The sequence below is a fragment of the Chelmon rostratus genome, chromosome 7 (genome assembly GCF_017976325.1).
Source record: "Chelmon rostratus isolate fCheRos1 chromosome 7, fCheRos1.pri, whole genome shotgun sequence".
In the NCBI taxonomy this organism is placed as follows: domain Eukaryota; kingdom Metazoa; phylum Chordata; class Actinopteri; order Chaetodontiformes; family Chaetodontidae; genus Chelmon; species Chelmon rostratus.
Genome location: NC_055664.1, coordinates 28,243,429 through 28,256,569, shown reverse-complemented (window position 1 = coordinate 28,256,569; position 13,141 = coordinate 28,243,429). Strand labels below are relative to the sequence as shown.

The window sequence follows — 13,141 nt, the reverse complement described above, 5'->3', positions numbered from 1 at the left end:
GAAAATCTGCAGCTTCAACAACAAGACTGAGGAGGAAGCAGCAGGAACATCATCGACTGGAAACATCAGCCAACATCTGCAGCGAGCAACAGGTGAGCTGTGCTTTTCTCCTCACACGTGTCCTGCAGGGAGCTTTGTCCACACAGACAAACAAACAGACAAACAGACAAACAAACAAACTGACAAACAAACAGACAAACAAACAGACAAACAAACAGACAGACAAACAGACAAACAGACAAACAGACAAACAAACAAACAGACAAACAAACAGACAAACAAACAGACAAACAAACAGACAAACAGACAAACAGACAGACAAACAAACAAACAGACAAACAAACAAACAGACAAACAAACAAACAGACAAACAAACAAACAAACAAACAGACAAACAGACAAACAAAGAGACAAAGAGACAAACAAAGAGACAAAGAGACAAACAAACAGACAAACAGACAAACAAACAAACAAACAAACAAACAAACATACAAACAGACAAGCAAACAAACAAACAGACAAACAGACAAACAAACAGACAAACAGACAAACAGACAGACAAACAAACAGACAAACAAACAAACAAACAAACAAACAGACAAACAGACAAACAGACAAACAAACAAACAGACAGACAAACAAACAAACATACAAACAGACAAACAGACAAGCAAACAAACAAACAGACAAACAAACAAACAGACAAACAAACAAACAAACAGACAAACAGATAGACAGACAAACAGACAAACAAACAAACATACAAACAGACAAACAGACAAGCAAACAAACAAACAGACAGACAAACAAACAAACAAGCAAACAGACAAACAGACAAACAGACAAACAAACAAACAAACAAACAAACAGACAGACAAACAGACAAACAAACAGACAGACAAACAAACAGACAAACAAACAAACAAACAAACAAACAAACAGACAGACAAACAGACAAACAAACAGACAGACAAACAAACAAACAAACAGACAAACAAACAGACAAACAAACAAACAGACAAACAAACAGACAAACAGACAAACAGACAAACAAACAAACAGACAAACAGACAAAAAGACGAACAAACAAACAGACAAACAAACAGACAAACAGACAGACAAACAGACAGACAAACAGACAAACAGACAAACAGACAAACAGACAAACAAACAAACAGACAAACAAACAGACAAACAAACAGACAACCAGACAAACAAACAGACAAAGAGAAAACCAAACAGATAAAGAGACAAACAAACAAACAAACAAACAGACAAACAGACAAACAGACAAACAAACAGACAAACAAAGAGACAAAGAGACAAACAGACAAACAAAGAGACAAACAGACAAAGAGACAAACAAAGAGACAGAGACAAACAAACAGACAAACAGATAAACAAACAGACAAACAAACAGACAAACAGACAAGCAAACAGACAAACAGACAAACAAACAAACAAACATACAAACAGACAAACAGACAAGCAAACAAACAAACAGACAAACAGACAAACAAACAGACAAACAGACAAACAGACAAACAAACAAACAGACAAACAAACAAACATACAAACAGACAAGCAAACAAACAAACAGACAAACAAACAAACAGACAAACAAACAAACAAACAGACAAACAAACAGACAAACAGACAAACAGACAGACAAACAAACAGACAGACAAACAAACAAACAAGCAAACAGACAAACAGACAAACAGACAAACAGACAAACAAACAAACAGACAGACAGACAAACAGACAAACAAACAGACAAACAAACAAACAGACAAACAAACAGACAAACAAACAAACATACAAACAAACAGACAAACAGACAAACAAACAGACAAACAGACAAACAAACCTCAGCATTGTCTGATCTTTCCTCATATTCAGCCTGACCTCAGCGTTGACTCCATTAAAGCAGATTTAATTCGAGAGATGACCTGAGACAAATGCCCTGATGCAGATCTCTGCAGGCTCACCTGGACACACCTGTCTCCGAGCTGTGATTGGAGCAGAGCATCGCTGCAGGTAAGACAGTAGGAACTGCAGCAGCTTCACATTTTCCCACAGCTGTCGAGCCTTTGAGGTCAAGTCCTCGTTTTCCAGACTTGAGTCCAGCTGAAGTCTGGAGGATCTTTATTAAATATAATATTTTGCTCATTGAACTGAGGAAACCAGCAGTGGCACCACATCACACAGCAAAGACCACACGCTGTTTATTACATCATGTGACCTGACACACAAAGAGCTGCTCCAGGGTACACTTTACAGGAGAGTCAGACTCTTTACTGTAAGTGTGACCCTCCTCCTCCTCATCATCACCATCATAACGTCAGGCTTTTAAAGGCCACCTGCAGCCTTTAACATGTTGTCTTCTTCCTGCTTTAACCCCCCCCACACACACACCCTCTGTCTCACACACACATTTAGCACACAAAACCACTCACACACACGCATTTTCCTCTGGCTGATGACCTCTGACCTCTGGCTTCCCGATGATGTTTGCTTTTCTCATAAACACAAGCACACGCACACACACACACACACACACAGGTCGGGAGGTTCGGGTGCGCCGTGCCGCCACTCTGCCGTCAGTTTCTCAGATAGCCTGTAATGAGGCTGCAGTCAGAGCCAAGATGGCCGCCACTGTGTCATTAGCAGTGGAAATGTGGTCGGTTATTAGAGATGGAATATCAATAAGAGCGCCGCTGACTTCATGCGAGGCCGTCAGCAGATCCAACTCAGCACAGGAAGCAGCCGAGACACGAACCCGGAGACGACGGCCTCACCAGGATCCGAACAGAAGGAAAGTCCTGACGGCGTGAATCTGGCGTCCAGGTCGTCAGCTGACGGCTCGCGTTGTGTTTAACTGTAACGTCTCAAATCCAGCTGGAGACGTTTGTTCCGTGTCGTCCTCTCAAACAACTAAAAGCCTCATTTACAACCTCGTTTAATGAGTGAATGAATTTTTACACGCATCAGTCACACGTTGTACAGTTCATTGCTGCCATGTTTGACGTCGGGGGGGTTCTGTGTTGTAGACTCAGGGTGCACATCAGATTTAAGTCCTGCAGGAAAACCATCTCTTTGTTTACTGAATCCTCTGATCATTGTAGCTGCTGTTGACTCCTCTTTACCATCCTGCATCAAGATAAAGGCCAAAAAGCCTGAACTGATGTGGACAGAAAAACAGGAGCGAGACATTTAACTGAACATGGATTAATTTAAAGATTCATGAAGCTTCAGCTGCTGCCAGTCGATGTTTTTATTATTATTTCATCAACAGTCCTTTCACAGCAGACATCATCCGACAGACATCACAACTCAGGCTAACAGTTAACGGCTAACAGCTAGCGGCTATCTGACCATCATCAGCAGCATCCTGTTCACTGATAAATTAACTCGTTCATCCTGGCGACAGAAAGTTTTTACATTTTATTGTTTGTCTTCTGACATGCTGAACACACACACTCACACACACACACACGCAGTTTGGAGGGTAATTGTCTGGAGGAAAGTGAGTTGAGGAATGTCTGAGTTTGGAATAACAGTCAGGAACTGTGCCAGCTCACCAGCACTGTTTACCCTCAGTGTGTGTGTGTGTGTGTGTGAGTGTGTGTGTGAGCATGTTATTTGATGTTCACACTTGCCTACATCTGCTTCTGTTTGTGTATGCATTCCATCGGTGTGTGTGTGTATGTGTGTGTGTTTACCTCAGGTTGTGTTTGTCCAGTATAAAGCTCTGACTGGTCCAGACTGGTAAACTGGTTGCTTAGAAGGAACAGATGTGTTCAAGAATGTGTCTTTGTGTTGCTCTTTGTGTGTGTGTGTGTGTGTGTGTGAATAGTTCACTTTAATCACTTTAATAGATTTAGAGTAAAACTACAGATTTTTCATGTTTAAACTTTATGAATCAGAAACTTTGTGACGATGAAAACAGTGAAAAGATAAGAGAACATCTTTCCACTGTCCTGATTCCTTCCTTCCTTCCTTCCTTCCTTCCTTCCTTCATTCATTCATCCATTCATTCGTTCATTCATTCACTGATAACTGGGGAAGAAGAACTGCAGACAAACCTGTAGCTTCTGTTCTGATTGATTAAAAAGCTCTGCGATGCCTTCAAATGTCCCTATAAAAGTGTGTAAAACAGGATCTCCTCACACTGTTGCAGCTGGTGGAGGACACTCACCTGCAGTCACACTCACCTGCAGAACGACTGTTACTGACTGTTACTCACCTGCAGTAACCGTCACTCTGCAGGTGAGTCACTGTGACGGCAGCATTTGAAGCTGGTCACAAACGATGATGAAAACAGACACGATGATCTGAATCAGCTGTTGGACCAGTTCAGTGTTACTCTCACTGTCCAGGATACAAATATCTAAATATACTGTGAGTGTGTGTGTGTGTGTGTGTGTGTGTGTGTGTGTGTGTGTGTGTGTGTGAGGTCAGCCACTACTGAATCGGAATCAATATCCGAATACGTTATTGATCTCTGAGGAGACACTGGCTCAGCTGCTGTTGCTCCTGTTGTCAAACGAGTAAATAAAACAGGAAAAGGAAACAAACTGTAAAAATCTGTATAATATACAAACAATATAAAATGCAAATATGTAAACTGTGTATTATGTTACAACAACAGCAATAATAATAAAGCACAATACTAACAATAATAATATATAGCAATATATATAGTAATATTTAGTTCGCAGTATAAATAAAATACATACACACTGTAGTATTACACCATGAAATTAGTGCACAGCCAAGTTTAATTACTGCACACATGGATGAGATGATTATAATCATGAGGCACAAGTTGTAACAGAAGAACATTTTAGTTTGCTGATTATTCATATCGAACATTTAGTGATAAAACATGAAACACATGAAAATCTTTCCTGCCACGTGTGGAGGCCTAATTTTCTCTTTTAGTGTCAGAAGTCAAGATAAAAGCAAATATATACACATGAATACTGCATATACACATGAATACTGCATATATACATGAATACTGCATATACACACATGGTTCATCACTGATCTGCACACACACACATTATAAAACTGCCATCCTGAAAAAAATAAAAAGGAAAAAGTGTTTTAAAGTGTTTGCAGATGTGGAGGATCTAATCACTGCAGGAAGTGCATTCCAGAGTCTGGGGGCCCTGACAGCCACAACCTGACCCTCCTCTGGTCACAGAACTGGTCCTGAGAGCAGCCAGCAGCTGATGGGATGATGTAAGATCACGTTCAGGATCATAGGCTCGTAAAAAGGTGTGCTTTAAAGGTGAATGATGTCATTTTAGGGGGCAGGTGTAGTGATGCTGCAGCTGCAGGTCAGGTGAACCGGCGGCTTCTCACTGAGCCACGAATAGAAACAAACATAAAGGAAGAAATTAATTATTATTATGATTTATTCTGAAATCTGACTGAAATCAACATTCAAAGTGGATTTAAACACATTGAAGGTGAAGTTTCACGTCATCTGTCTGTCACAGGTGAAAAAGGTGGCGATACCAACAGCAGCTGATGCAGTTCAAACCGGAGTCAGACCGCTTCTCCCTGTTCACATACTGGTTCTGATCCATTAACAGGAGTACTGACTTCACTCCACCTGTGTGGAGCTTTGGCTCACCTGGTTTACTGAAACACTCGATGACATCACACCTGCTGCAGTCACACCTGCAGACGTCATCTCCACCAACACGTTCAGCGCCTCCATCCGTCAGTCCTGAAGAAACATCAGTCTGGTTCTCAGAGATTTCTCCTCTGACAGACAGTTCTCTCTCTCTAACTCTACCTCTACCTTGCTTTATCAACCCCCCCTTTCTATCCCCGTGCCCCTCTCTCTCTCTCTCTCTCCCCTGTGGTGTTGGACCTCTCTCTCTCTCTCTCTCTCTCCCTGGTAGTTTTGGACCTCCCCCCTCTCTCCCCTGTGGTGTTGGACCTCCCTCTCTCCCTCTCTCTCCCTTTCTCTCTCCCTGGTAGTTTTGGACCTCCCCCCTCCCTCTCTTTCTCTCTCTCTCTCTTCCTCTCCCTCTCTCTCCCTCTCTCTCCCTGGTAGTTTTGGACCTCCCCCCTCTCTCCCCTGTGGTGTTGGACCTCCCTCTCTCCCTCCCTCCCTCCCTCCTGCAGCAGCAGCAGACGAGCCGTCTCTCCGCCTGAAGCTGGTCTCCAGACCACCGAATCCTTCGCCGGGAGATCGACTCTGTGAACATCCGCGATGTCAGATTAAACCTTTGACTCTTCCTCCTGAGCTCATCTTCCTCTGGATGCAGAGCTCACATGAAGATCTCACCGGACAGATTGTGGATGGATTCTTTTTCTCTGGTGTGAAACGTGTCCAAGTAAACGACAGGACGAACCGGACGACGAAGTTCTTGGAAATACGCTGCAGGTGTGTGTGTGTGTGCGCGCGCGCGTGCGTGTGAGAGAGGAAAGCTGCTGAAAGCTCGAAGTGTTTGATCCAATGCGTCCGGAGCGGAACAGAACACCGGAGTGACACAGAGAGATCCGCGGGTCTGCAGGGGCCACCGGCTGCTGGACGTACATGTCTCCGCTCCCCACCGGCTCCGAGGTGCGTTCACTGTCCTCACTTTCACCCACAAACACAACCGCTGCTTCAGTCTGAGTGATCAGAGACACGAGGGAGGAAAATAGTGAACTTTAGACAATAATCCTAGAAACTGAAGAAGAAGCGGAATCCTCCCATCAACTCTTTTCACAATAAAAGCCTCAAACCGCTGCAGTCGATCACACTATTGATCCCTTCAAAGCCTCTTTAACCTTCATCATCATCCTCATGTTTGGTGAAGATTTGTTTTGATAGATGTATCTTTATGCGCGTGCGACGCGCGTGATTGTGCGCGTGTTCGTGATCTTTTGTAGTCGTGTAAATGAGTGTGTGTGTGTGTGTGTGTTTTACATGTTTCTTCCTCACTCTGTCACACACACACACATACATTACTAGAGTCACTGCAGACTCATTAGCTGATGATGACCTCTGACCTTTGACCTCTGTCAGAGTTCAGTGTGAATTGTATTTACTGATCCCAGGCCAGCTCCACAGAGGATGAACCTCATTGATCTGAGTGGACGTGACTTCCCCTTTAGAGACAGCCTAAAGAAACACGCTGTGTCCTGGCCTCTGGAGGCTGTACTTGGCATTGCAGCCAGTAGGAGGCGCTAACTTTCACAGTGTCAGACTATTTTAAATCATTCGAAACAAACGAAGCTGCTGTGAGTTGGACTGAAGGACGGCTCAGTCCGTGTCACACTGTGTTATTGGTGGTTTTCATCACCACACCACGGCTGAATGTTCCCGCTCTCTGAAGACAGAAACCGGTGTTTTAAAGCAGAGAGATAAGACGAGTCTGAGCCTCCTCGTCCTGTTTGCTCCCTCTTTCTCTCTCCGGCTCAGCTTTCAAACTTCTTTTAAAAACAAACTGACCACAAAGAAAAATATGGAATGTCAGCTCGATGGAGAGAGAGAGAAGTAAGGAACGGATTAGGACACCGCCAGATCTAAAATAAACCACAGTTTTCATTAAATTACTTAATTTGAACACAACATCATCTTTTTCTTCCTGTCAACATGCTGAGACTCAAAGCGGCAGTGAATGTGTCTGCTGCAGTTCAGTGTGCATCACAGCCTCGCAGGCCGTCACACACCGTCCTGCTGCCACAAACACTCACAGCAGCACCGACTGGATTCATCCGCCGCTGAAAGTAGACCCCAACAACCGTTTGTTTGATAAAAACTACAGGGAGCAGCTGAAACTCCTGAATCTTTTTAAATGAAAAAAAATATTTGCGAGATTTTTTTTAAAGATTTACGTCTTCAGTATGAACCGATGGGCCACAGACAGGAAGTCAGACAGGAAGTCAGACAGTATTTAGTGATGGACTAACATGTTGTTGGTTTTGGTCTTTTTTATGGGATTTGTTAACAACAAGAAAAAATATAGAACAGCGCCAGACTCATACTTTAACTAAAGCCTTTTATTCTGAAAGATCAGGCAGGAAATCAGAAGTCATGTTCTTCTTCTGACTGAGGAGACAAAAGCATGTTTTTAGCTTCGTTAAAGTTACACTACAAGTCACAGCGTCAGACTGTTCAGGGGCTGTTTCCGTTTACAGAGCCAGCAGGATGTCAGTGAAGGCACCATCTGACTCACCTGAACACATCTGAGACAAAGCTGACAGAGCTGTGGTGGTGTGTTCAGGTCCTCCTTAAACACTGGGACGTTTATGTTTTAGGAGTTTTCTTTAATACTCACAGAAAGTTCAGAGCTGACAGGAGGGAAACTCTTCTCTCATTGGCTGATACCCAGACATGCAGTGACTGCTCACACACTGACTAACTGAGGTGTGTGTGTGTGGATATGTACTACTGGTGTTGTGGGGACATCCTTTTCCACAGTACATTGTGGGGACTCGTCTTCCCTCTGGGGACAAAACACAAGTCCACCTTTATGGCGAAACTTGGTAGAAGGTTTGGGTGGGGTTAGGTTGAGGGTAAGTCTCCAGGAAATGAATGTAAGTCTATGTAATGTCCCCAGAATTGATGGAAAATGACTGTGCAGGTGAGTGTTGAGACTCTGTATTGATTGATTGGTGCTTTCTGGGAGATGTAATGCAGAACATCTTCAGGCTTCTTTAAGATGCATGTCCATGTGCATTAATGTGGTTTGGTGACATTTCTATAGCTCTTCACCCCGATTAACCGGTGGATAAAACACACACATCTGTTTTTCCTGTGTGTGTGTCTGATATGTTTGTTTGTGGAAACAAAAAAACGACTTGAAACCAGAGTGTGATCCAGTAAACAGGAATGTCTGGCATTCACAGGCTTTATACTCAGCAGAGGGATCTAATGGAAAAGCAGATCAGAGAATCTTTGGATCGTTGAATCAGAAGCAGAGCCGACACTGAAAACGTTCATTTATCATCTCAGTTTAAAAACTGATCCAAACCAGTTTAAAACCAAGATTCACTGCAGAACACTCACAAGACTGGACTGAACGAAGGGGAAGGAGGGGTGAAGGAAAGAGGGATGAAGGAAAGAGGGGTGAAGGAAGGAGAGATGAAGGAGGAGGGGTGAATGCAGGAGGTGTGAAGGAAGACGAGATGAAGGAAAGAGGGGTGAAGGAAGGAGGGATGAAGGAAGGAGAGATGAAGGAAGGGGGTGTGAAGGAAAGATGGGTGAAGGAAGGAGAGATGAAGGAAAGGGGGATGAAGGAAGGAGGTGTGAAGGAAAGATGGGTGAAGGAAAGGGGGATGAAGGAAAGATGGATAAATGAAGGAGGAATGAAGGAAGGAGAGATGAAGGAAGGAGGGGTGAAGGAAAGATGGCTGAAGGAGGGGGATGAAGGAAAGATGGATAAATGAAGGAGGGATGAAGGAAGGAGAGAAGAAGGAAAGAGGGATGAAGGAAAGAGGGATGAAGGAAGGAGGTGTGAGGGAAAGATGGGTGAAGGAAGGAGGGATGAAGGGAAGAGGGATGAAGGAAGGGAGTTGAAGGAAGGAGAGATGAAGGAAGGAGGGATGAATGAAGGAGGGATGAAGGAAGAAGGGGTGAAGGAAGGAGGGATGAAGGAAGGAGGTTTGAAAAAAGGAGGGTTAAAGGAAGGAGGGATAAAGGAGGGAGGGGTGACGGAAGGAGGGTTGAAGGAGAGTGGGATAAAGGAAGGAGAGATGAAGGGAGGAGTGATGAATGAAGGAGGGTTGAAGGAAGGAGGGATGAAGGAAGGAGGGATGAATGGAGGAGGGTTGAAGGAAGGAAGGATAAAGGAGGGAGGGGTGAAGGAAGGAGGACTCAGAGAAAGTCCGTCATAATAATAAACGTGAAGCAGGATTTTTACGAGGCTCTTGCTTCTCCTCCTGTGTCCTTGCTCCTTCTCTTTCACACCTCCTCTCCTCTCTCTCTCCATCAGTCCCCCCCCCCCCCATCTGTCACTCCTCTCGTTCCCTCAGTCTGTCAGGCTCTGTGGCGCAACGGATAGCGCGTTGGACTTCTAGTTGAGTCACTGAGGAGAGATTCAAAGGTTGTGGGTTCGAGTCCCACCAGAGTCGACCTTTAGAGCAAGAGAGCAATTAAAGACGACATTAAACCTCCACCAGTCCTTCAGGCTGATGTGTCTGAGAGATATTATGGGATGTTAGTTCTCACTGAACAGCTTTCAAAACACAAGCAGCCATTGATTTCACAGGCAAACAGAAATCAAACGCACCCCAACCATCTCAAGTATTTGGAAGCAATTTTAATATCGGGCCGATGCAGGATAATTATGGGATGTGGGAGGATCGTTTCCTCGGCAACCAGTGTTTGTCGTTTATAATAATTAGTCTGACAATTTAGGATCGTCTGAGGTTGGACAGAGGCTCTGCTGTGATGTACAGCAGTGCGTGCGTGTACGTGTGCATGTGTGTGTGTGTGTGTGGCTCAGGCGACAGATGTATACCGCAGTGTTTCCGACCTCAGAGCAACACAGTAAACCACATAAACAACACACACACCCACACACATATGGATACATACTGTAAATCTGCATGTTCATTACACACACACACACACACACACACACACACACACACACACACACATAATCTGGATGCACTTTAAATGAAAAGCTGGACTGAAGAGAGAGTTATGACAGTTAAGTTTATTTCCACACGTGTGTTTTAAAGACCAAGATAAATCAGAATAAATAAGATGTGAGGCTCTGTGGTTCAGTGGAGAGTCAGTGGACACCAACGAAGAAGAGGTTTAAAGTTGTTGTTCAAGTCCCGCCAGAGCTGGACTTTATAGACAAGGTCAAGTCATGGTCAGTGTTCAGGTCCATACGTTTATTAGATGTCACGCTGTGATGGGTCTCTAAACAGAGCTGATCACTGTGTCATTCTGCACAGACAGGAAGTCAGACATCCTGAGAATCCGGTACATTTTCAAAATAAAACACCCTGTGCTGACTTCCAATCATACATCAACAATAAACACAATTAAAACAGACAGAATAAGAAACCATGCGGCGGCGGAGAGCGTGGAACCAGCAGCGTTCAGGGGAAAGAGCCTAACACGAAAAGCAGTCTGCAAAGTGAGTTTGAGATGAACGTGTGCTTCAGTCAGCATCATTTCCTGTTTCTGGATCGATGACCAAAGACCTCGTCTTTTTTGGTTTGTTTCTGTGCTTTAATGAAATAAACTGAAAATAAATAATAAAAAACGTACCTCGCAGCCTTTTAAAGAGAGAAGGTTGAGTTGATGTTAAAGTATTTACAGCAAACATCATCAGTTCTTCAGTCTGAAGGCTTTCAGTCACAGATTTGGTCGGAGGCTTGTTTTCAGCAGCAGCTTCACTGCTGTCATGTGTTCATGCTTTAAACCAGGTGTGTGCGGTCAGAGTTACTGAAGGTTCAGGTGTGTGTGTGTGTGTGTGTGTGTGTGTGTGTGTGTGTGTGCGTTTGACACCTCCTGCCATCTCTCTGTACATTCCCATCATGATTCACTGCCCCCCCCAAAGCTCCACCGTCTCTTTATCGTTCCAGGCTTCCCATAAAAGCTTGTTGTCTCTGTCATTTCTTTCCACTAAGACACACACACACACACACACACACACATTTTTCTGTAACAGCAGAGTACTTTACTGCGTGTGATTAGTCACAAAAATCATAAATACATAGAGGGAATTTCCAAACACACACACACACACACACACACACACACACACACACACACACACTGAGGCTCATGGTCATGGTTCAGCTGTCCGCTGGGAGGGCTCTACTTCCATTAACCGGGACAATGGAACAGAGTAGAGCAGAGTTAAAGGCCTTCGCTGTGACTGGATCTGAACAGCTGGCTTTGATTCAAACACTCAGCTCTTAACAACTTTTCTTTAAATTCTCTCAACGACTGCTGGATCGATCGTCGTGACGTTTCATCTGGCGCCACCATCAGGTCAAAATGTGTCCAGCACTTTATGATCCCCGCAGAACTAATAACTTTCCCATCAGCCTCAGCTGCACCTTGACTTTAGTGCAAATGAGCTAATGTTAGCATGCTAGCAGCCCTTGTAAAAGTTTCCGCTGCTGGAGCAGAAGTGGAATAAAGTCGACTGCAAAGCGCGTCCAGATTTAGCTGCGTGCTAACAGACGGCGGTCAGAGGTCGGAGGTCGGAGTCTCTCTGACTGCTCTGACTCACGCTTCATGTGTCCCTCAGGAGAACTTTCACAACACTGTTTTTACATCATTCTTCTTCTGTTGCACGAGCTGTTATTGTATCTATTGTCCTGAGAGTTTGGCTCCTTTCATTCTGTTGTACCACATAATTGTTAGAATTAGTCTGTATTTGAACAGATTGTACAATCTGTGTGCTATTTTTATTGATGCTGCCTGTAACTTCCCAGCTGGGGATTAATAAAGTTGATCTTATCTTATCCTGAACACAAAGCAAAGCTTCACTTTGTTCTGTGTTCTTCAAAAAGCTTTAAGTGGCATGTGCACACTGACGTTAGCAACGTAAAGATCAGTTATTTTGTTCGGAAATGTTAATCGTCTCGTTGTTCGATAGCGGTCTCCTCACCACAAAATCGACCATGTGCGTCAGTGTGTGTTTCACAAAGAACATCTGCCTCATCTGTCGGACACATCTGTTATCAGCTGACGGCGAAAATGAGCAATCAGCTGCTCATCAGAGGAGTTTGTCGAGGCTAACACCAGAATTAGCTTTACTGGCTAACTATATGTACACATGCTAAGCTATGAGCCCGGTTTTAAGTTGCTGTCAGTGTATGTACACACACACACACACACACAAACACACACTCACTGGTCGACGCCATGAGCACAATGGGAACAGCAGGACAGCAGAGTGGAGCTTTTGTGTGTTTGTTTGAGAGAGAGAGAAATACAGTGTGTGCACACACATGCATACACACGCACACACACACACACACACTCAGTGAGACCACACACAGTGTGACTGGCCCACAGAGTGTGGTGATGGGAACGTGTCGCTGTCTCTTTGTGAGTGTGTGATCTATAATCAGACACAGTGAATGTTTAAACAGACAGACAGCAGCAGATTTCTCATTGGTCACTGGGTCCAGAAGCATTAGACTGTCT

The 13,141-nt window shown here is 44.1% G+C and overlaps 1 protein-coding gene and 1 non-coding gene across 2 annotated transcripts in view; both read left to right on the top strand.

Moving 5' to 3' along the window:
- Positions 1 to 6,468: 6,468 nt before the first annotated feature.
- The window catches only part of plekhg2 (pleckstrin homology domain containing, family G (with RhoGef domain) member 2), a 76,299-nt gene continuing 69,626 nt past the window's right edge, over positions 6,469 to 13,141 (top strand). Inside the window, exon 1 of the mRNA XM_041940631.1 lies at positions 6,469 to 6,592. The gene's annotated coding sequence lies outside the window, so the exon portion shown is untranslated. The remainder of the gene's footprint in view (positions 6,593 to 13,141) is intronic.
- On the top strand, positions 9,998 to 10,089 carry trnar-ucu. Its single transcript is given in 2 exon segments — positions 9,998 to 10,034; positions 10,054 to 10,089. It is a non-coding gene; the product is annotated as a tRNA-Arg (tRNA).